Genomic DNA, 23,372 nt, shown 5'->3' on the forward strand with positions numbered 1-23,372 from the left:
GCACAGGCTTCGGAGGACAGCATGTGTTCGTCTTCGCCCCTCCCGAGTCAGCGCAGGGGTGGTAGTGGTGGGCTGAGCCTAAAAATAATTAGACATTACTAAACTGGGGAAAAAACAATAAAAATAAGCGTTTCTGTTTTTCTTTATAAAAGACACTTTAGGGAGATACTTTCGTCTGGTCCACAGTTATTGCTCCACAGTTAGGGGGTTTTATCATTTAAAAAGTCTTACACTAATTTAAACAGTCCTGTGATTGTGAGCTGCTTATTCTGTAATTGTTTAGCCTGAACTTCAAGGCTGATGTTCTTGTTTTTGTGCACTGTGCTGTCAAGATGCTTGTCAATAGGACCTTTTCTTAGATGATCCAAAGACACATTACAAGTTTAGCTAAACAGAATCCCACCATCTGCATGCAAAGTCCCCTTTTCGTAGCTCTGAATGCAATCTTCTGTTGAAATGAACTTAGCTTGTTTTGTCAGCTGTCTGCATTTTTTATGTTATCATACACTGCAAGCTAATAAACCAACACCATTTAAACAACCATTTTGAACTTCCTGCCCTGACTCGCATGTTACATCATTGTACAGTATGAGGAATTCACCAATCATGAAGCTGGTATTTGTTTGACCCTGTTGCTGTAGTAACCAAATGCAAGGCATTGACACTGGACAGCTGCTGCAGCGTTGCTTCTACTTGATAAAAGTATGAAATGAACAGGGGGTGAAGAGTAATGTAAAATACTGAAAGGAAAATGCAATGCACATTTTTCATGGTAGGTAGGCATATTTTTCTGTGAAATTCGTGATGTGAATTTTCCGGGGCTGGTATGATCTGTGCTCAGTCTGTATTTAGATATTACCTCCTCTTCACACAGCCCTAGTAACATCTGCCTGGTCCGAAATACTCTCTCCCAGACTTTTCTTCTTGCTCTCCTGTGCAGCTCTTCTGCTGGTTCTGTGGCTTACTGCGTGCAAAACATCGTTGTTTAGTGCATGAGGCCCACAGTGTTGCATTTATTTATGTTTTACTGCAGTAATAAACAGAGGTATTTATTTACAGGACTGTAGAGTTTACAAGTGAAAGAATTAAAAGTCTCAGACACAGTATAATTCTGGAAGAGCATTAGACCTTCAAGATATTAGTTTTTGGCACCTCAAAGCAGGATTATGTGTTGGCTCTTAAAAGCGGGATTTGTATTTGCTGTGTATAATAATAATCTTTATTTTTATATAGTGCCTTCCATAGTGGATCACCATCACAAATAGCTTAACAAGATTTGAGACTAAGGTGTGTGAATTATGCTTCAGCTGCAGAGTCACAACATCTCACCCAGAAGATGGAGCACAGAGAGGTTAAATGACTCGCTTAGGGTCACACAAGGAGTCAATGCCTGAGCTGGGATTTGAACCGGGTACCGCTTGATTATAAACCTGTTTCTTTAACCACTGGACCACACGACCTTGAATGCTGAACACTGGAAGGTGCTTTAAGAAAGATAGGAGTATGAATCTCATCATATTAAGAAAATAATGAGAGCTGAGTTATAAAAATTAGGATGTAAGCTTTTTTCTTATCTGAAAAGATACCAGTTCGAGGCTCTCTTGAATCTGGCCAAAAAATGAGTTAATGCGAAGAATTCGGGAAAGTGCTTGCAGTAGAGTTTCATATTAATGAAAGAACTAGCCTTGGCAGGTAAACAGGGTGCCTGAAACCTGTTTGCACGGGGGATTTTCTAGAAACAGAGGTCAGGCTTAGCCCAAGCATGGTACAGTCAATATGAGACTATTATATTGAACATGTTCATTATAGCCTGAATTTAAATGAAGATAACTGGACTGGCTACTGTATGCTTAGTGGTTTTATTCAAAGGCTCAGTGATAAAACCCTACAGTTTTTGTCCTATATTTTATTAAAACACATCTACAGTATACATGAAGCAAATGTGTGGTCCATGCTCTGAGGATCTCTGAAAAAGCTAGCTGCTGTTTGGTCCTATTCAGAAGTCTGCCTTTGAAGACGGCTCTTGTTTTTACATTGTATTCTACAACCACACGTCCATAGAGGAAAGGTAAGAACAATTTTTTAAATTTAGATATCATTTATAATTTCATTTATGCCAAAGCAAAACTCCATTCGATATCGCTAAACTTGCTAACTACAAGTTGTGTGATCAACCATCTGAGGATCGCTGAAAAACTGATTGCTGTTTGGTCAAAGTCAAGTCTGTGCCTTTTGAAGACTTTATATTTTTCAACATATCCTACACTACACTTCCATATACTGGAAGGTAAGCATATATTTGAATTTAATATCTCTTTTATATTGATGCATTGCTATAAGGTATAGAAATTATGTTTTAGTCTTAAGAGAGCAACAGAGAGCGACAGAGATATATATATATATATATATATATATATATATATATATATATATATATATATATATATATATATATATAATGTTCTAGAATTTAGCAATGGGCGTTTTTAGCTTTTTGCATTTTATAGCCTAATAGCTAAATGTATAATAACTATATTCGTATCACTGTATTGAAGTACTAATACTGTTAAACCTGTAAAGCACTGGATCGCCCAGACTGATTTTTTACTTGGGATTTACGGTGGTCTGCAGAACCAACCAATCCAATTTTGAAAGCATTTAATAATCCGAGAAGAGTACTGTACTAACACTGCTCTGATTCATAAAACTTCCAAATAAATGAGACTGTGTGATTTTCTTGATTAATTAAAGGGTGTATGGACATGCAGCTCGTCCACTGCTCGAATGTAACCCACTAGGAGTTTATACGTCTCCCCTGAGTTTAAGAGTGTGTGCAGCACCAATATATAAATAAAGAGTATGTAAAAACCTGAACCCTGACAGATGTGATCACGTTTCCTTTCACTGGACTGACAACCATTACCGAACGGGAAGAGCCCTCTCTGACTGCCAATCACTGAGCATATATAAAAAAGCTGCCCTATCGGGGCCCTGCTGTGAGGCGGAAGTCCCTCCCACCTCCTGCTGAAGAGGGACATCCTCACAGTAGCATATCTCTCTTACTTCACTGAGACAGGTCACAGATTGTTCCGACAAATTTCATTTATCCACGCGTTCGAGTGTTTTTGAGAGTGCTCCTACCTAATTCTCATGTCAGTTTACTGACTAGAGCTGGTTTCGACCCTTCTTTTTGAGACTGGTAAGCGGCCACTACTCTCTTTCACTGCACGAGGCTTCGTGTAGTTTTCAAATACCATGTGGAGAGCTGTTCTGCTGCTGTAAGGAGACCCCGTGGGCTCGCGGCGTCATCACAGCGACCACAAAAAAACCAGCTCGGGCCTGGTGCCCCTCTCAAGCCTCGGGCTCACCTTGCCCTCGGCGACCACGGCGACTGAATCGGCTGCATACCCCGGCATCGACCGCGGTTTTCCTGCCGATCTTCAGGCTTGAAGAAACAGTGCCTACCCGGCACCGATTGACTCTGCACCGACCACTCTGCACAAACAGCACTCCCCTCGACGCCGATCCCGGCACAGACTGATTCGGCACTGGTGATAGCTTCGGAGCCGTCTACAACCCGGCACGGACTGCGCTACTATCAGCATCGACCTCGGCACCGATTGACTCGACACCGACCACCCGATCTCAGCACCAAGCGCAGCAGCCCCACCTAAGACGCCATGTCAGTGCAGTCAACTGGGTCCTCCGCTGGCTTTCACCAGTGCGACCATTGCGCGGCAAAGCTGCCTAGACAGGGCAAGCACTTGTCCTGTGCCAGATGCTTGGGGACAGAACACGCAGACAAAGCACTGGCGGGTGAGTTGGACTACTTTCCATGCAGAAAGTTCTCCAATAGAACTAAGTGCAGGAGAGCAGCCCTTTCCCCAACAGAGTTTCCTTCCCCGAGCCAGGGAAGAATGAGGTCCATGGTCCTGGACCTGGCAGAGACTGCTGGAGACCCTGCTTAAATCTCAGGGCTGATTGCCCCCTACCACCGGGCAGCCCCAATTTCTCCAGTCTCGCTCCCCATCCCCAATGCATAGACTTCCTAGCCCAGGCGAGTTGTCTTTTACATCGTCGAGGTCAGATGTGTTTGACCCAGCCACATCCATCGGACAAGCCACAGCGGGGGGCTCCTTACCGTCCTTGCCTCATGTGTCGCAAAAGGAAGAGTTCTGGGCACTCATGCAGCGTGCAGCTGCAGCCATGGATGTACCCTGGCTGGCAGAAAAGGAGGAAAAGGGGAACCGCTTCCTGCAGAAGAAAGGGTACCCACAGTATGCCCTCCCCTTGTTCCAGGATTTCCTCGAGCTAGTTTGCTCGTCCTTCAGCCTCTAGAATAGCAGAGGCCCTGCTACACACTGCAGGAGCCCAAGAAGTGGGCTTAGGCATGTTCCCCACCATCGGGGACACGGTCACAGTACTGGTGCAGTGATCCACCTTCACCAGAGGGGACAAAGACCCGACCTGCCCATCCAAGCCGTGCAGAACAACTGACGCCATGCTTAAAAAGGCATATGCATCAGCGGAACCATCAGCCATGGCGGCCAATGCAATGGCTATATTGGTCTTGTACCAGACACAGCTGACTGAGAGGCTGCAGGAGCGGGCAACAGAGGCGGACACAAGGTACTTACTGGCGGTAACAAGAGTGATGACTGACCTAATGGGGGAGTTAGGTCAGGCATCAGGCAGGTCTCTAGAGGCGCCGGTAGCTGTACGCAGACACCTCTGGCTAACCCAGGCCAAGGTCGTCGAGACTGAGAAGGCAGCACTACTAGATGCCCCTATTACACCGGGGCAGACGTTCGGAGCGACCATTGACGCGAGCCTTGAAAGATCCCACAAGGCCACAGAGGTCACTTCAAAGTTCATGCACCTTCCTGCCTACCGCCAGCGCCCAAGGTGGCATCCACAGCCTGCTGGGGCAACAGGGCCTGAACGCTGCCCACTGACCAAAGACAACAACCCATGGACTCCTGGGTGTTATCAACAATGAGACACAGATACGCGCTACAATTCCACTTAGGTCCACTACCCTTCAAGGGTGTGCTTCTCACCACCGTCGAACCAGCGAGCGCGATACTCCTTCAACAGGAGATCGCCAATCTTCATCAGAAGAACGCTGTCCAAGCAATGCCCTCAGCAGCTTTTACTCCAGGTACTTCCTGGTGCACAAGAGGGATGGCGGTTTCAGACCTATTCTGGACCTCAGAGTCCTCAATTTGTTCCTCAAATAGAGGAAGTTAAACATGTTGACAGCACAGCATATCCTCCAATCCGTCCAGCCGGATGACTGGTTCACATCGATCAACCTGCAAGACGCCTACTTCCATGTCTCAATCCGTCCCATGCACAGAAAGTATCTGCGCGCGTACTAATTCTGCGTGCTGCCATTTGTTCTCTCGCTGGCGCCCAGCACTTTTTCAAAGTGCATGGATGCAGCACTGGCTCCACTCAGGCTGTGGGATATTCAGATCCTGAACTATCTGGATGATTGGCTAGTTTGCGCGCATTTAAAAGCATGCGCAGAGACGCATACAAAACAGGTCATAGATCATGTGACGAAGTACATCAACAGAAGAGCAACTTCGTACCGTCTCAGTCCACAGTGTTCCTGGGGATCACACTGAACTCTGTGAGCATGCTTGCCTCACTGTGGGAAGACAGGATTCGGTCGTTGGAGACCACACTCTCCCTATTCAGAGAAGACGCTTTCCTACAGGTCAAAGTATATCAAAGGTTTTGTTGGGGCTGATGGCAGCTGCCTCAAGAATCCTTCCACTAGGGCTGCTGAGAAAGCTCCCGCTTCAAGCCTGGGTGAATACGCTCAAGATGCACCCGGTCCGAGATCAGTACTGGCTGGTGCGAGTGTCCAGACAATGCCGGAAGACACTGGAGTGGTGGCTCCATCCTGACAATCTTCTCCTCGGATGTCCCCTCGGATCCCCTCACAGAAGGGAAGTGGTCACTACAGATGCCTCCAGCCTGAGCTGGGGAGAGGTCTGGATTGGGAGGAATAAGAGGTCAGTGGAAGTGACATTGGCAGCAAGCGCACAGAAATGCCCAAGAGCTGCAAGCAGTGAACATGGCATTATCTCATTTTCACCAGCAGTTAGTGCACAAACATGTGCTGGTCCAGACGGACAATACCACAGTGGTAGCCTACATAAACCACCAAGGCGGCCTGCGCTTGCCAGGCCTTCACCATGCAACGCAGACTCCTGTCCTGGATGCACAGAAACTTGCGATCCATCAGGGCAGTTCACCTCCCCAGTGTGGACAACAAGGCAGCAGACCTCCTGTCCAGATGAGCTCCAGACAGCTCAGAATGGAGACTGCACCCTCAAGTGGTGAAACAGATTTGGGGTTTCGTGCTGCACAAGTCGACCTCTTTGCCACAGCCGAGTCCACTCATTGCCCCCAATGGTTCTCCATGGCGAGAGACGGGAGCCCCCTGGGAGTATACGTGCTAGCTCACCCCTGGCCACAGGGGCGCTTATATGCATTCCCTCCACTACCATTAGTACCCCTGACACTAGAGAGGATCAGGGTGGAGAGAGCACAGGTTTTGCTGGTTGCACCCAGATGGCCGAGACGCCCCTGGTTTGCTCTCCTCTCCGACATGTTGTTGGATCAGCCGTGGCAGCTCCCGCCACACAAGGACCTACTGAGCCAAGTGGAGGGGCTATTGTGGCACCTGAACCCAGTCCAGCAACAACTCTGGGTCTGGCCGTTGAGCAGAGCTGTCTATTCAGACGAGGTTTGCCAGATGCAGTAGTAGAATCACTACAGTCTGCTAGGGCGCCTAACACTAGAGCCCAGTACTCATATAAATGGAAAGTTTTCCAAGACTGGTGCCTTGCCGAAGGTCATGATCCTGTGACCTGCCCTACTGAGATGATATTAACCTTCTTACAACACCTGTTTGACGCAGGAAAATCAGCGTCCACTTTGAAGGTATGCCTGGCAGCAATATCAGTGTGCCACGACAAAATTGACTTGGTGTTCCCTGTGGCATATTTCCTGGCAGTGCAATTTCTTAAAGGGGCTTGGAGGCTTCATCCTCCCATGAAAAGTATGGTCCCCAAGTGGGATCTAGCACTGGTACTGCGGGCCCTTATGGGTCCCCCATTCGAGCCCATGGCATCAGCAGAACTGCGCCCTGTTTCCTTGAATGTACTGTTTTTAATAGCTATTATGTCTGCCAGACGAGGAAGTGAGCTTCACGCTCTGTCCATCGATGACACATGCATGGCTTTCATGGGAAAAGACTCATGGGTAACATTAAGAACAAATCCAGACTTTTTGCCAAAGGTGGTATCTCCATTCCATATTAACCAACCAGTGGTTTTGGAAACTTTCAGACCTGCCCCACATGAATCAAAGGAGGACCGTAGACAACATACGCTGTGCCCAGTTTGGGCTCTGCGCTGTTACCTGGATAGGACAGTGTCCTGGAGACAGTCCAACCAGCTGTTTGTGTGCTATGGGTCCCGCTCTAGAGGTCAGGCCCTATCAAAGCAACATCTAGTGCACTGGGTGACAGATGCGATAGGCTTGGCGTATGAACAGACGGACTCCCCCGTTACCGGGGGACATTACGTCCCATTCTACCAGGAGCCAGGCAACTTCATGGGCTTTCCTTCATGGCGCCTCCTTACATGAGTTATGCAATGTTGCTACATGGACAGGTAGTCAGACATTTGCGCAGTTTTCCCGCCTTGATGTTGCAAACCGAGCGAGACCCTCTCTGAGCGCTAGGGTGTTGCAGGCGGCATGCCCTTAGGTGTCATGTGGGCTCTGAGGCTGTCACAGTGAGGCTGTACTGTCAGTAATCTGGAGCCAAGACAGCTTTGGTACAGCTTCCCATTCGGTAATGGTTGTCATGACGTTAGGTTATTACCATAATCCCTGAAAGAGAATGACAACCATTACCCTTCGAGGTTGTGTCCCCAGCTGACCTCTGTTTTCAAAAGAAAATGGCGATATGCTACTGTGAGGGTGTCCCTCTTCAGCAGGAGGTGGGAGGGACTCCCCCTCACAGCAGGGCCCTGATAGGACAGCTTTTGTATATATGCTCAGTGATTGACGGTCAGAGAGGACTCTTCCCGTTCAGTAATGGTTGTCATTCTCTTTCAGGGAACCAGGGTTACAGTAATAACCTAATGTTTTTTCATCTGGTAAGGATCCTGGCAGCGGCATTCTGAACTAGCTGCAGTCAGTTTATGGTGCATGCCGGGGGACCACCATATAGAGAGTTACAGTAGTCGAATCGAGAGGAGACAAACGCATGATAAAGTATCTCCGCATCCGAGAGGGAAAGGTAGGGATGGACTTTGGAGATGTTTTGAAGATGAAGGAAGATTTGACCATGGAGGAGATGTGGGACTCAAAGGAGAGGTTGCTTTAGCAGTTTGCATGTCTAGCCTAAGGGTTGGGTATGTGATAACCACATTTGAATTAATGGTGTTAAACCTGTAAAGGCACTGGAAACGCCCAGACTGCCTATAGCAGGGATCCAAAGTGGCAACCAAGCACGCGATCCATTATTAAGCATTTAATAAACAGAAGGAGCACTATTACTGCTCTGACTCTTTAAAACCTCACATTAAATGGATCTGTGTGATTTTCTTGATTATGAAAAGTTGTCTGGATACGTTGCAAGCCCAGTGCAAGAACAAAACCACCTACAGGAGTTTAAAACATCTCTGTCCTCCTTAAACGTCTCCCCTGAGTTTAAGAGTGTGCTCAGAGCAACAAAAGAAGTATGTACGAATCTGACAGCACAGTGCTCCTTGCTTTCTTGTTTCAAATGAGAAAGCACTTCATTTCCTAATGCACTGGCACAGTGCTCATTACTTTCTTGGCTGCTGCTGTAGTCACTATCATGCCCCTAGTTTGCATCTTCCCTTTTCATGGCACAATAACAGGCAGCTTATCATGTGTGGTTAGGTTTCCTTACTTAACATTACCTCACAATCTTTCTACTTTATATACTTCCTAATACAGTCTCCCCAGCCTGCCTATAACAAAACATGTCATCTTGTTAAAAAAACAAACAATAGGAGGGGCAGATGCAATGAAACTGGAACACAGTGTATTTGTATCACTTTCCTTTTAAGAACAAGTTTAAATTGGCTGAAATGACACATGGTAGATACAGCTTTGTAAGGCAAAACATATGCTTAGCCCTGTCTTTAACTGCAGTGAAAGGGAACAGATATGTCTGTTTTCTGATTCAGGCTGTTGTCAGCTTGTTGTCTGTTGTACCTCATTCACAAACACACAAAATCCATTAGCAGATGGATACACTGCTGCCATGAAGGGATGCACCTGATTGGCAATGATGTTCAGATATCCTGTGGCCTTCAAACTTTTATCAAGGGGCCCAATGTGTGCCATGAAAACACACCCCACACCATCACACCACCACCACCACCAGCCTGCAATGTTGACACGCGGCATGACGGATGCATGTACTCATGTGGTTTTCTCCACACCCTAGTCCTCCCATCAGCGTAAAACAGCGGGAACCAGAATTCATCAGACCAGGCAATGTTTTTCCAATCCTTCAGTGTCCAGTGTTTTCGTTCCTTAGCCCACTGCAACCGCAGTTTCTTGTGTTTTGCTGTAAGAAGTGGAACTCTGTTAGGTCGTCGGCTGCCATACCCCATTTGTGTCAAGGTACAATGAGTTGTGCATTCTTTTATGGGTCTTTCGGCACCAATGTTGTGCTGGACTGTCAGTTGCTCTGCACAATTCGTGTCAGCCTCCTTTGGCCTCTTTCATCAATTAGCCATTTTCAACCACTGGCCTGCCATTGGCTGGATGTCCTTTGGGTGGTGGACCATCCTTGATACACAAGGGAAACTGTTGAGCGTGAAAAACCCAGCAGCGTTGCAGTTCTTGACACACTCAAACCAGCACGCCTGGCACCTACCACCATACGCCCATTCAAAGGCACTTAAATCTTTTTTCTTGCCCATTTACCCTCTGAATGGCACACATACACAATCCATGTCTCAGTTGTGTCAAGTCTTAGAAATCCTTCTTTAATCTGTCTCCCCTTCATCTACACTGATTGAAGTGGATTGAACAGGCTACAGCAATAAGGGATCATAGCTTTCACCTGGATTCACCTCGTCAGTCTATTTCATGGAAAGACCAGGTGTTCTTAATGTTTTGTATACTCAGTATATATATATATATATATATATATATATATATATATATATATATATGTATATATATATATATATATATATATATATATATGTATGTATGTATGTATATATGTATATATATATATATATATATATATATATATATATATATATATATATATTAGATCGCCCCCTAGTGTCTGACTCAGTGCAAAGCCTGTTTAAAAGTGTTCCAGTGCACGTGGACTGTCTGCAGAGACAGATTGAGGAGTAAGATGTAGATTTTAATGAAGCAGGATTGCAACACAAGAGAACTCAGATTGAACAGTCTTAATTACATAATATACAGGCAATAGGAGCGGTACCTTGAATTATAATATATAGAGTATAGCGTGCAGTTTGAATGAAGATTAATGCAGTTAATTATACAGTATAGAGTGCACTTTGAATGAAGATTAATGCAGTTGTAACATGTTTTTGTATCATGAAATCTGTTAATTGTGCAGTGCATTCCAGGGGCTTTTGCTACTTAATGTGATCATTTACAATGCATTCTTTGATTCTTTGATTCTGACCAAATGCAGCCAGGACTGGATCTTAAAGCTAAGGAAAATCACAGCAAGTGGAATGGGTGTCAGTCACACCTGCTGCTTCCCTAGTGTTCCCTTGGGATCCACCCCATTCAATCATACCTGCTGCTTCCCTAGTGTTCCCTTGGGATCCAAGCCCCATTCAATCATACCTGCTGCTTCCCTAGTGTTCCCTTGGGATCCACCCCATTCAATCATACCTGCTGCTTCCCTAGTGTTCCCTTGGGATCCGCCTCATTCAATCATACCTGCTGCTTCCCTAGTGTTCCCTTTGGATCCGCCCCATTCAATCATACCTGCTGCTTCCCTAGTGTTCCCTTGGGATCCGCCTCATTCAATCATACCTGCTGCTTCCCTAGTGTTCCCTTGGGATCCGCCCCATTCAATCATACCTGCTGCTTCCCTAGTGTTCCCTTTGGATGCCATGTCTCCGCCCCATTCATTCATGCCATGTTGTCAGCTCGGTGGGTCAGAAACTGAAAATGGCAAAACCTGTTGTACTGTGTAATTAACAGAGTCTATGGGGTTCCAATGAAGCACCCCAGCCAATTATGTTACTCTAAAAGGGAGTGACTTAATACAATATTTTGTGATCCCCTGTAAAAAAAAATATTGAAAAAGAACAAGCCAAATAGATCTGCCATGTATTTATGTGGGCTGGTGTTGGACTGCAGTCCCTGTGCAGTATAATTCCAGGTAAGTGTGATTGTAAGTTCTCTAGCAAAATATAGTTACAGTGCACAGTGAAGGTCAATGGCTGTCTGGTCACGTGGTGTAATTTGAATGGATTTAAGGTATTTAAACTAAAGCAGACTTCACATCCATCCACTTAACTTCAGTATGGTATCAAATACAAAAGAGCTTCAGCAGCAGCAATGTGGGAGTTTTTATAATGAATTGTAGGCAGCTTGTTAAAATATCTTTAACCAATTTCTGTTATCAAATTGCTGAGACGGTTGTATAAAAATGAACAAAACAATTGAGCAAGTTTCCAAGCCACATTGTTGAATAAACTCCATTGTTCCCTCTGAGGGTCACTGGGACATAAAAAGAGATTATAATGGGAAATGAGATCTGCTATAAACAAGGTGTGAATGTCAGATAAGCCTGCAGCCAGCTCTGCACAATCCACTTTCTCTGCATTGTCATTTCAAACTGACTCCAGCACCGCCCACTCATCAAGATTTATAGGGGTCTAGAATAGCAGCATTACTGTGATAGTGTTTACGAGAGGACGGGGGATTGAGGGCAGGATACAGCAGGCAACAGGTTTGTTGTTTTGTGCTGCAGTTGTGGAAGTGCATCACAACTGGCTGCCCACTCACGGAGATATCTCCAGGGCCCTCCTCCTGAAATGGGCATTCCGATTGTGTAGGTCTAGAAATCAGACTTCCTCTGTCAGAAAATAAAGCCTGATGGATTACATGTACAACGTTAGCTGTATCATTCCAAAGCTTTGTGTGTTCTGCATGTGCTCCAGCTGAGAGACGTTTCTCCACTGACTATAAAACTTGCGCACGTGCCTCTGCTGTAACTGGCACTGCCCTACCTGCTGTCATGGGACCCCCTTGTGTGCAAAAGCTGCACTAACTACAATGTGTGTGTGCTGCTCAGTCTGATGCCGGTGTCCTTGCAGAAAGATAAGACCCCTCTGAGTGTTTGTCTGGAATGAATAATTCCTTGGCTCAGCTGTGGGTGGAGGTGTGCAGTACCGAAGGGCCTCGTCTGGATCGAGCTCAGCTGCAGTTGTTGCAGCAGTCGAGTTCATCACAGCTGTCTGCCCACTCTCGGAAATAACTCTGCCACCCACCCCAACACATTCCTTTGGTATATTTATAGAAATCACAGCATCACAGTTCCTTGGTTGTATGTACTGTGCACTTGGTGGAAAGGATATTAAGCTCTGAGGTCATAATGCCGATCAGAGCTCATTCTGCAGCATTGGTAACAGGTGGTGAGCAGCTTCTGTGTGGAATGACAATACATGTTGCATAATGTATGTTTGAACTTAAGAGACCGTATTGTACGTCTTCTCACATACAAACACAGCCCTTTCTTTTATAATTAGAACGTGAGTTTGTATGAAACATTTAATATAATTCACCATGTGTGTGAAGCTTTTAAATGAAGTGACAGTACAAATCCTGAAATGAGAATTCTTTCTTTTTACTGTACAGGTAGCCGTGAAGCAAGTGCATGCTGTGCTGCAGGAATAGCTCACCTACTTGTTCTTATATCTGCAACATTAGCCACATTATAACTGGTCCCCCTTTCGTATGATGAAGAGCCTCTGCTTGTTTATTTACTGGTGTGTGTTACAGTGTAATCATGTCATCACGTGCATGTTTTTATGTGAAGGAGTCAAAAGCGTAAGGATTGTCTTGTTTTATATGATCACAATGCCTGCAATAAAAGTGTACATGAAAAGTTAAACTGTACATATTTCATTAATGATTCTTGTTACTGTTTCCTGGCCAGTCCCTTTCTCCTAACACACACAGTCGTGTATGTGTTCTTTTATTAACATGTGTCACTTAGATTGTGATTGAAACAGATGTCAACAATGTTCCATGATTTCTATTGAAGGGATAATGAACAAGGGAGGTCCATTATTACCAAGGAACCCGCCAAAGCAGTCAAACAAGCACCACTGCACTAACGCACAGCAATCAAACAAGCATCACTGCACTGAAAGCAATCAAACAACTACCACTGCACTGACTCACAGCAATCAAACAAGCACCACTGCACTGACTCATACCAATCACAAGCACCACTGCACTGACTCACAACAATCAAACAAGCACCACTGCACTGACTCACAACAATCAAACAAGCACCACTGCACTAACTCACAGCAATCAAACAAGCATCACTGCACTGACTCACAGCAATCAAACAACTACCACTGCACTGACTCACAGCAATCAAACAAGCATCACTGCACTGACTCATACCAATCACAAGCACCACTGCACTGACTCACAACAATCAAACAAGCACCACTGCACTGACAACAATCAAACAAGCACCACTGCACTGACTCACAGCAATCAAACAAGCACCACTGCACTGACTCACAACAATCAAACAAGCACCACTGCACTGACTCACAACAATCAAACAAGCATCACTGCACTGACACACAGCAATCAAACAAGCATCACTGCACTGACAACAATCAAACAAGTATCACTGCACTGACTCACAGCAATCAAACAACTACCACTGCACTGACTCACAGCAATCAAACAAGCATCACTGCACTGACTCACAGCAATCAAACAAGCACCACTGCACTGACTCACAGCAATCAAACAACTACCACTGCACTGACTCACAGCAATCAAACAACTACCTCTGCACTGACTCACAGCAATCAAACAAGCATCACTGCACTAACTCACAGCAATCAAACAAGCATCACTGCACTGACTCACAGCAATCAAACAAGCATCACTGCACTGACACACACCAATCAAACAAGCACCACTGCACTGACTCACAGCAATCAAACAAGCACCACTGCACTGACACACAGCAATCAAACAAGCATCACTGCACTGACTCAAAGCAGAAAGAGAGCTGATTTTTCTGTTCAGTTGTGTGACTTTTTCATCAGGCAAAAAATAACAAGCTTCTGAACTCGACTCAACACGCCTTAACACAGGAAATATGGAAAAGTTCTTAATAAGACAAGTCAGGTAAAGATTTGAGCAGGTGCAAATCCTTCATTAGCATTCCTATTGACTGTTCCTCTCTACTGTGCTCACACTGTGCCCATGTTACTAGCTAGCAAGGAATCACAACGAATCACTTATGAAGCTCATAGCCACTTAAAGACACCCACAGAGACCAATGATTCAGTCTCAATATTGGAGCCACAGAACTCTGAACCATGACACTGAGCAATATCCCAGCACCCTTTAGCACTGACTGCAGAACTCTGAACCATGACACTGAGCAATATCCCAGCATCCTTTAGCACTGACTGCCTGTTATGGCCTTTGTTTATTGGCATTGATGAGCATTGGTGGATACCTGCTAAAAGAGATCTGATAAGAGGATTACAACAACAGTGTTACACAGCAGTAAGACATTGTTAAAGATACTGCTATGTTTCAGGCTAGCAGCCAGAGCAATAAAGCATCTGATCTGGAGACCGGCCATGGGAAGAGATAAAGACATTGGACTTGTTTCAGATTGGAAGGACATTTAACTCCATACCAGGGGCGTAGCCTGGGTGGGCCTGGATGGGCAACTCATTTAGCACACACCCAAATCTGCGTCGATGTGAATGCAAGTAAGTACGGGTAAATTTAAAAAATACATTTCAAACTGTGCACCCCAAAGGGGAGAGCTCAAGTTTAGGACAAAAGGGCTATAGAGAAAATGTTGCATGCTTTAGTCAATCAAAGCAAAGTAGTCTTTGTGATGCAATGTTTGGGTGGTATTTTCCTCACACAACGAATGTGCAAGCCACGTTTGATTGGCAGCTTGTAAGGCAGTTGGCACAGATGTATTTAAAATGTGCAGTTTTTTTAAGCAGACTTGCAGACTAATTAGTAGTAGTGCGGCTGTAAACTTGCCAAAAAAAGTGAGTCTATTTGATTTTTTAAAAAGACAATGGACAGATAATGAAGCCACAAAACCAACGTACATATCAACCTCTTCCTATGAATCTGCTAATTATTCATTTACATCTACTTCAGCTGTGGAAATGGCAACCTATGAAAATAAATGTCAGAAGAGAAAAATACCAAACTCACTGGACGATTCGTTTGCTACTTCATCTTTGGGAAAGTCAACCAGGGAGCACTCTAATGAAGACTTGACAGCACTGTGGAATTATATCTTAGAGTGTCAACTTTGCAAATTGAAGCTGCTTTCAAAATAACACATATGATCTAGCCTCATGAAAGCCTTGTCTGCATGCTTGCCAACATCTGACACATTCGGCAATAGAGAAAGTCTATTCGACTGTGGCAAAAAAGAATCCAACACCAATTGGAGTTTGAGATGATTGCCACATCATTATCTTTCTAAACATGCACACACTTTCCAGGCTCTTCCCCGCCATGAACAGGATTAAGACAGCTGCGTGAGCCTCAATGCTGACAAGAAACTGAACATGCTGCCTTCTGTCGTTTGAGAGAGACCTGTGCGATTCTCTGGAGTATTACTCTATAACTGCAATATTCAGCAGCAAGCCTCGATTCCTTACCCTGTAAGGTGGAGCAGAGACGAGGGGATACTAACTAGGTAATGGTTAGTCATTTACTAGCTTTCATTATATTTAATAATTACTTACAGTGTAGTATTGCTGTGTTCTCACTGGTTTGCTGCCTGTTTGACATTTTAAAACACATTCAAATGTATTCTGTTGTCTACTTCAAACATTTTAAATGGATTTACAGGGAAATAGTTGATGTATTCAGAGTTTTGATGGATTCAAATAATTTTTGCAATGTAAACTATTTCCTGTGGCATCAGACCTTTGGTCATTGCCCACCCACCCTGTTGGGGCCCACTCACATTTCCAAGCCTAGCTACGCCACTTCTCTATACACAGTGTGACAGAGATCGAATGATTCTTGGTGTTAGATCTCCCTCTTGACCTGTGAGGACGCTGTGTAAAGGGAACAGATTACCCTGGACTGGTTGAACCGACAATTCATTCACAGGGTTCGGCTGGAAGTCGGCAATCTAGAAAGGGGGTGGAGCTACGGTACACTAAATCGTTGAATCAGAAGGTTAATGCTGTGGCATCTGCGGATTGGAGGAATGGTTGTGCTAGTTAACCAAGGGGTCATGGTTGACGGTATAAAAATGAGACTTGTGTTTGTGTTTTGTGTTAGGTGTGGGTGTTTACTAATGGGACTGTGTATTATTTCAGAACCAACCTGTGGATTATAAACAGAGCAACACACATTGCTGTATTGCCTGTTAGCATTGTTATTGTTTACTGTATTTGGGTCATCAGACCAATGGATTTACGAATAAACCACCATTGCACCTGGAGCAGCGCTGTGTGTCTGGTTATTGATCACCTGCACCTGCACACGGCTAAACACTTTGCCACAACAGTTATAAAATACTTCAGTAACACTTAGACCCGGGGTGTCACATCATGTGAATAAGGAGGAACTATAAGAAACAATTTGACCGAGAGGAGGATTTGGCCTACCAGAGCTTATCCAGTTCCACAATTCAAAACCTTGTCAATTTGTGTCTTAAAGAATACCAATGATTCAGCAGCAATAACCAGGCTAGGTAACCCATTAAACACCCTGACAGTAGCATTCTAATCCCTGCTTATTGTAAAGTAGTACCCATAATAATGCATCTCACTGTGTCCAGTACACAGATAGATTTCCACTAGGAACGCATGACCCACTGGAGCTTCTTTCAGATCAGCAATAGCTTGTGAAGAAGGGAACCCTCTCCACAATTCAACACAGCCATAGCAAATGCATAATATGATGTCCCACCAGGATCTTTTACTTGTGCATTAGATGCTATCCCTACTCTACTTTTTAAAGAAGTATTCTGCAAAATAAATACCACAGCATCAAATATTATTAATAGCTTCCTTTTATCAGGTATTGTTCCTAACTCTTTCAAGACTGCAATGGTAAAACCACTGCTCAAGAAATCTACCTTAGATCACAATGTTCTTAATAACTACAGGCCTATTTCAAAACTTCCATTTCAGTCTAAAGTTTTAGAAAGAGTAGTTGCCGAGCAACTTAACAAATTTCTTGCAGTTTCAGAAATTTCAGTCTGGGTTTCAGCCTTCTCATAGCACTGAGACAGCACTTGAATGGTTAATGATGTGCTGTTCTCCTCTGACACGGGCTCTCCTTCAGTTCTTATCAGAGTGGTTAATGATGTGCTGTTCTCCTCTGACATGGGCTCTCCTTCAGTTCTTATTAGAGTGGTTAATGATGTGCTGTTCTCCTCTGACACGGGCTCTCCTTCAGTTCTTATTAGAGTGGTTAATGATGTGCTGTTCTCCTCTGACACGGGCTCTCCTTCAGTTCTTATTAGAGTGGTTAATGATGTGCTGTTCTCCTCTGACACGGGCTCTCCTTCAGTTCTTATCAGAGTGGTTAATGATGTGCTGTTCTCCTCTGACACGGGCTCTCCTTCAGTTCTTATCAGAGTGGTTAATGATGTGTTGTTCTCCTCTGACATGGGCTCTCCTTCAGTTCTTATACTATTAGATAGAAGTGCTGCATTTGACCCTATGGATCGTTCTGTTTTAATTGATTGCCTTGAAAATCTGGTAGGATTGTCATGTAGTGACCTGTCTTGGTTTTGATCCTATCTCTCAAGAAGGTTGCAATTTGTTCAAATACAGGAGGAGACCTCTTTTTTGTCACAAGTTACGTGCTGGGTCCAACAGAGCTGCCTATGGGCAATATTATGCGTAGCGCTGGGGTTCGTTTTCATTGTTACACTGAAGATACACAGCTGTATTTGTCCCTGAAACAGGGGACACCTTAATTATAGGAGACTTCAATTTCCCAAACATGAACTGGAACCACATGACCTCAGACAATAGTTCAGACATGGCAATGATCGAGTTAGTGCAAGACTGTTTCTTATCACAAATGATGAATGCTCTGACTAGATACAATTCATGTACTGATTTGGTATTAACAAACAATGAAGCAAGGATACACAACTTACAGGTAAAAGAACCACTAGGAATAAATGACCATAATATGATAGAGTTTGTGTCAAATAAATCCAGGGCTGTACAAACATCAAAGACAATGGTTTACAATAGACAGGGGGAGGCTGTGTGGTCCAGTGGTTAAAGCAAAGGGCTTGTAACCAGGAGGTCCCCGACTTAAATCCCAGTTCAGCCACTGACTCATTGTGTGACCCTGAGCAAGTCACTTAACCTTCTTGTGCTCCATCTTTGGGGTGAGATGTTCTTGTAAGTGACTCTGCAGCTGATGCATAGTTCACACACCCTAGTCTCGTATCTTGTTAAGAGGTTTGTGATGGTGGTCCACTATGAAAGACGCTATATAAAGAATATTTATTTATAAGAAGCTGAAAACAATTGGATTCCATTTAGGGATACAATGTTAGAAATGCAGGCTACGCTTATTCCAAAAATGAGAAAAGGTAAACTTAAGAAACCATGATGGGTAAATCCAGCTATTAAACTGGGAATTAAAAACAAAAGAAAATGATATATTCCTATTAAATCAAAGGGAGCAGCCTCCCAGATAGAATACAAAGAGGCCTGTAGAGACCTACATGACTAGGAGAGAGAAAAGGGAATGAGAGAGACAAGTAGCAGTAGATAGTAAACTTAATCAGGTCACGTGACAGCAGTGGTAATTTAGCGACTAAAGACAGCCACATCACAGATGTACTTAATCAATATTTTGTACATGTATTTACAAAGGAGGATTTATACAATATACCAAAGTTAACAGAATGTACACAGACATCATTAGCAGCGTTTGTTATTGGAGAGAATGAAGTATTAAGGGTGCTAGCAGCAATGTTGGAATCTGTCCAGGAGTCCTCACGGAAACTACAGAACAGATTGTTAAACCAATATCTTATATATTCAACAAATCTATAAATAATGGAGCCATCCCATTGGACTGAAAATTGGCAATGTTGTTCCTATATTTTAAAAAAGGGAGATACATTTATAATAATAATAATTACAATAATAATTATGTATTTTTAATACAGAAAAGAATGCAAGAAAAGCAATACAAACTAAAGAAACACACAGAACTAAAACAAGGCAGAGAATAAAAGGAACATCATTATAGCATAAAAACGTTCCATTATAACAGCGTGTGTTTAATCTTGTTTTAAAAGCAGTGATACTTGGTTCTTCCCTTACAGAGCTAGGCAGAACATTCCAGAGTATTGGAGCTCTGTAGCTGAATGCTCGACCACCTGTGTTGTTTTTTTTTTGTAATTTGTGGGACAGTAAGCAACCTGGCATTCTGTTATCTGAGTGGCATCTAGGAAATATGGTATTAAAAGATCATTTAAATATGACCGGAAGCCAGTGTAGAGATGCTAGTACAGGAGTAATGTGACCTCGTCTCTTAGACCCGGTTCAGATTCTAGCTGCAGCATTTTGTATAAGTTCCAGTTGAGCTGTAACATGGCTATGAGTAACAGAGACTAGGGCATTACAATCATCAATTCAAGAACATACAAAAGCATGCATCAATCTCTCAGTAAAGAATACTTCTCAATCTGGCGATATTTCTTAGATGATCAAAAGATTTGGGTCGAAGATCACACCAACATTTCTCATTTCATCTGAAGCCACAAGGAGTAAACCAGACATATTACTTTGTGCTTCTGATACCCCAGAATCATCACTTCCACCCTGGGAACTACAGACCTACAAGTTTAACATCAATCATATATAAAATCATAGGAACTATAAGAAGGACCAAAACAGAGGCATATTTGTATAGTAACAACATAGGAGACAGCTAGCATGGCTTTAGGAAGGGTAGATCGTAGACTAATTTACTAGATTTCTTACAGGAGGTGACTACTAGAGTGGACAAGGACAGTGCGTGTGACATCATCTACTGAGATTTACAAAAAGCATTTGACAAAGTAACGCAGGAAAGGCTATATCTAAAGATTAAATCAGTGGGAATACATGGTAAAGTAGCAGCATGGATTCATAACTGGTTACAAGATAGGAAGCAGAGAGTTACAATTAGAGGCCAGGCATCAAACTGGAGTAACGTAACAAGTGGGATACCACAGGGATCAGTACTGGGACCATTGCTATTCCTAATCTATGTAAATGACCTGGATCAAAACATAATCAGTAAACTATGCAAATTTGCAGACAACACAAAACTGGGAGGGGCAACCAACTTCCAATCAGCAACTTCAATAATACAAAGACACTAATGGCAGATGCAATTGAATGTGAATAAATGCAAAGACTTCCACACAGGGGCAAAAACATTAGAGGCAAGTACAGCACGAATAGTAAAGAAACAGAGGAGGCTCTGTTTGAAAAGGACTTGGGGGTCGTAGTGGATGAATCTCTTAAGCCAACACAGTGAGGAGAAGCTATAAAAAAGGCAAACAGAATGTTAGGTTATATAGTCAAGACAGCTGAATTCAAATCTAGAGAAGTTATATTAAAATGATACAATGCACTGGAACGACCACACCTAGAACACTGTGTCCAGTTCTGGTCTCCTATCATAAGAAAGACACTGAGGCATTGGAGAGTGCAGAGGAGAGCAATACGATTAATTCCAGGATTAAAGGGCATGTCATATGAAGATAGACTGAAAGAGCTGAATCTGTATAGCCTGGAAAGAAGGAGTCAGAGGAGACTTCAAATTGTCAAGCGGTTTAACAAAGTAACTGCTGAGAATTATTTTTCACAGGTCGCAGCGAACAGGACCCTCTCTGTGTCCACAATAAGACCTTTAGCGAGCCGCCTGGAGGGAGGGCAGTCCGTCCAGCCATGGATTCCCAGAGGGTTCGTTTCCTCCACTGACCTGGTTGGGTTTTTTTTGTCCCTCTCCTGAGTGCTACCGGACCACAAGCACAGGGGGAATGGCTTTTCCTCATTATGGAATTTCTTATGCTCTTATGTGTGTATTAGATAATGTGCCTTTGCAACTGCGTTCTCTTCAACAGCAGTGTGTTCGATGAGATAAAAACAATAACACTCCAGGCTCTCTTGAAGCAAATGCAGAGACACGTTTTCTAAAAGAAAGAAAACTAATTCTCACAGCATGAAAGGTGGATCAAGTTGCAGGAAGGAGCAGGTCAATTATACTGCAGTCGTTGTGGTGTGGAAGAATTCAAGTGATACTGTTCCTCCCAATGCTAATGTGAGCGCATGCTTTTAAAGATTGCACTTGAAGTGAACTGCAGTTGGCAGATAGTATGTTAATAAATGAATGATCCATACACCTTGACACAGTCAAGCAATACCAGCCAAGGTTTTATAGACCAGGGAAGGGCGAAGGTGCTACGCTGCACATTGCAATACCAATCTCTCTGGAATCGCTCTCAGATAAGGTGGAGGAGATAAAGGCTTGATTGCTGTTGTTGTTGTGAGATACTGAAACTGGAACCTGTTCAATGAAGAGTGGTTCAGCACAGCTCTTTCCAGAGCTCCGGGGCTGGTTTTAAATTCAGGGAGCCAGATGTACTCCATGTGGAATCTGCTCCTCACATGAAGTAAATGGGAACAGAGGGCATTTTTACTTTTTAAGCAGCTACTTTCCTAACAGATTGTTTCTAGTTCCAGGAATAAAATCCAGACTGAATACCTCTATATAATGGCACTATCTGCAGTATGTCTTGTGCCGTTACTTCTCTTACTCTCCCCTTTCAGGTTGTATTGATCACTGCTGAGTCTAATGGGATTTTATATCTTCCATTATTAAGATCATTCACTTTTATTCTCATGCAAGAATGCGGAAAAGTAAAAAAAATACAACTGTTTGAATTGACATGAAGTTCCCTAAACCTTGTGCGCAGTACATATGGCCCCAATGGTCACCTCCCCCCTCAGTCTCAAAGTCCCGGAAGAGTGGTCCAGAATAATCCATGGGGGTGGCCATGGTGGTAGGTCCTCCTCCCCCCACGTCTTCCTGGCTGGTAGCGCCCTCTTCTGGGGCAGCAGCCTAACTGTAGCAGGGGGAACTGGTCTCCTGACCTTCCTCCCATATTTCATGGGCTGCAGCTCCCCTTTGTGGGGCTCCAGCCAACGTACTTCCTGCTGCAAAAGTGCGCCTGGGGGAGCTGGTCTCCTGACCTCCCCCCCTTCTTTGTAGCCTGCAGTCCCCTTTTCTGAGGCGCTGGCCCTGACGCTTCCTGCAGTCCTGTAGGACTAGTACCGGCTCCAGGCGGTGCAAGCCAGGCAGTGGCCCCAGGCGAAGCAGAGCCGGCAATGCCCCAGGAGAAGCAGAGCCGGCAGCGGCCCCAGGCGAAGCAGACTGTGTGAAGCAAGAAATATAAAACAAATAGAAACTTTACCTGCAATCACAAGGTTAAATGAAAGAGTGCAGCTGAGTGCAAAGTTATCTATAATAATGGTGTTGCGCTGTTTTGATAGATATTGTTTACAGTATAAAAATATTCAAGCAACACGATGGATCGTAGTTATGAGGCTCTCCAGATAGAATCTCCACCACAAACAATTAACTACATTTACTAAACTGCTGAAGCAATTCACACTCACTTCACATGTGGAATACACTGCAGTTTAGAGAGGCGAGTTAAAAAAACCTGACCTGCCTTAAAGTGTCCCGAGATTCTGGAGCCTGTTGCAAACCTATCTGAGAGCTATGAGGAAAAAATTACCGTGATGAGTGACCTGAATCTCCCTGCAAAATAAAACCCATATTGATCTAAATGCACGCTGTGTGTAACACATATCAGATAGGCTACGAGACAGTTTAAATATTATTATAATAAAACACAGCCGTTCTCAAATGGTTCAACTTGTATTGGCACATTACAGTAAATTTTACTTAAAAATTAAATTAAATGAAAATTAGATTTACTAAAGCATATTGTTCAACAACGTCTTGCACATCTGACAGTGGGTTCCAAAAAATACATA

General features: G+C 43.9%; 1 protein-coding gene across 7 annotated transcripts in view; it reads left to right on the top strand.

Annotated features, from left to right (window-relative positions):
• pum1 (pumilio RNA-binding family member 1) overlaps positions 1-23,372 on the top strand; it is a 507,081-nt gene that overhangs the window by 280,425 nt on the left and 203,284 nt on the right. The window lies entirely within an intron of this gene.

The sequence above is a fragment of the Polyodon spathula genome, chromosome 32 (genome assembly GCF_017654505.1).
Source record: "Polyodon spathula isolate WHYD16114869_AA chromosome 32, ASM1765450v1, whole genome shotgun sequence".
NCBI lineage: Eukaryota > Metazoa > Chordata > Actinopteri > Acipenseriformes > Polyodontidae > Polyodon > Polyodon spathula.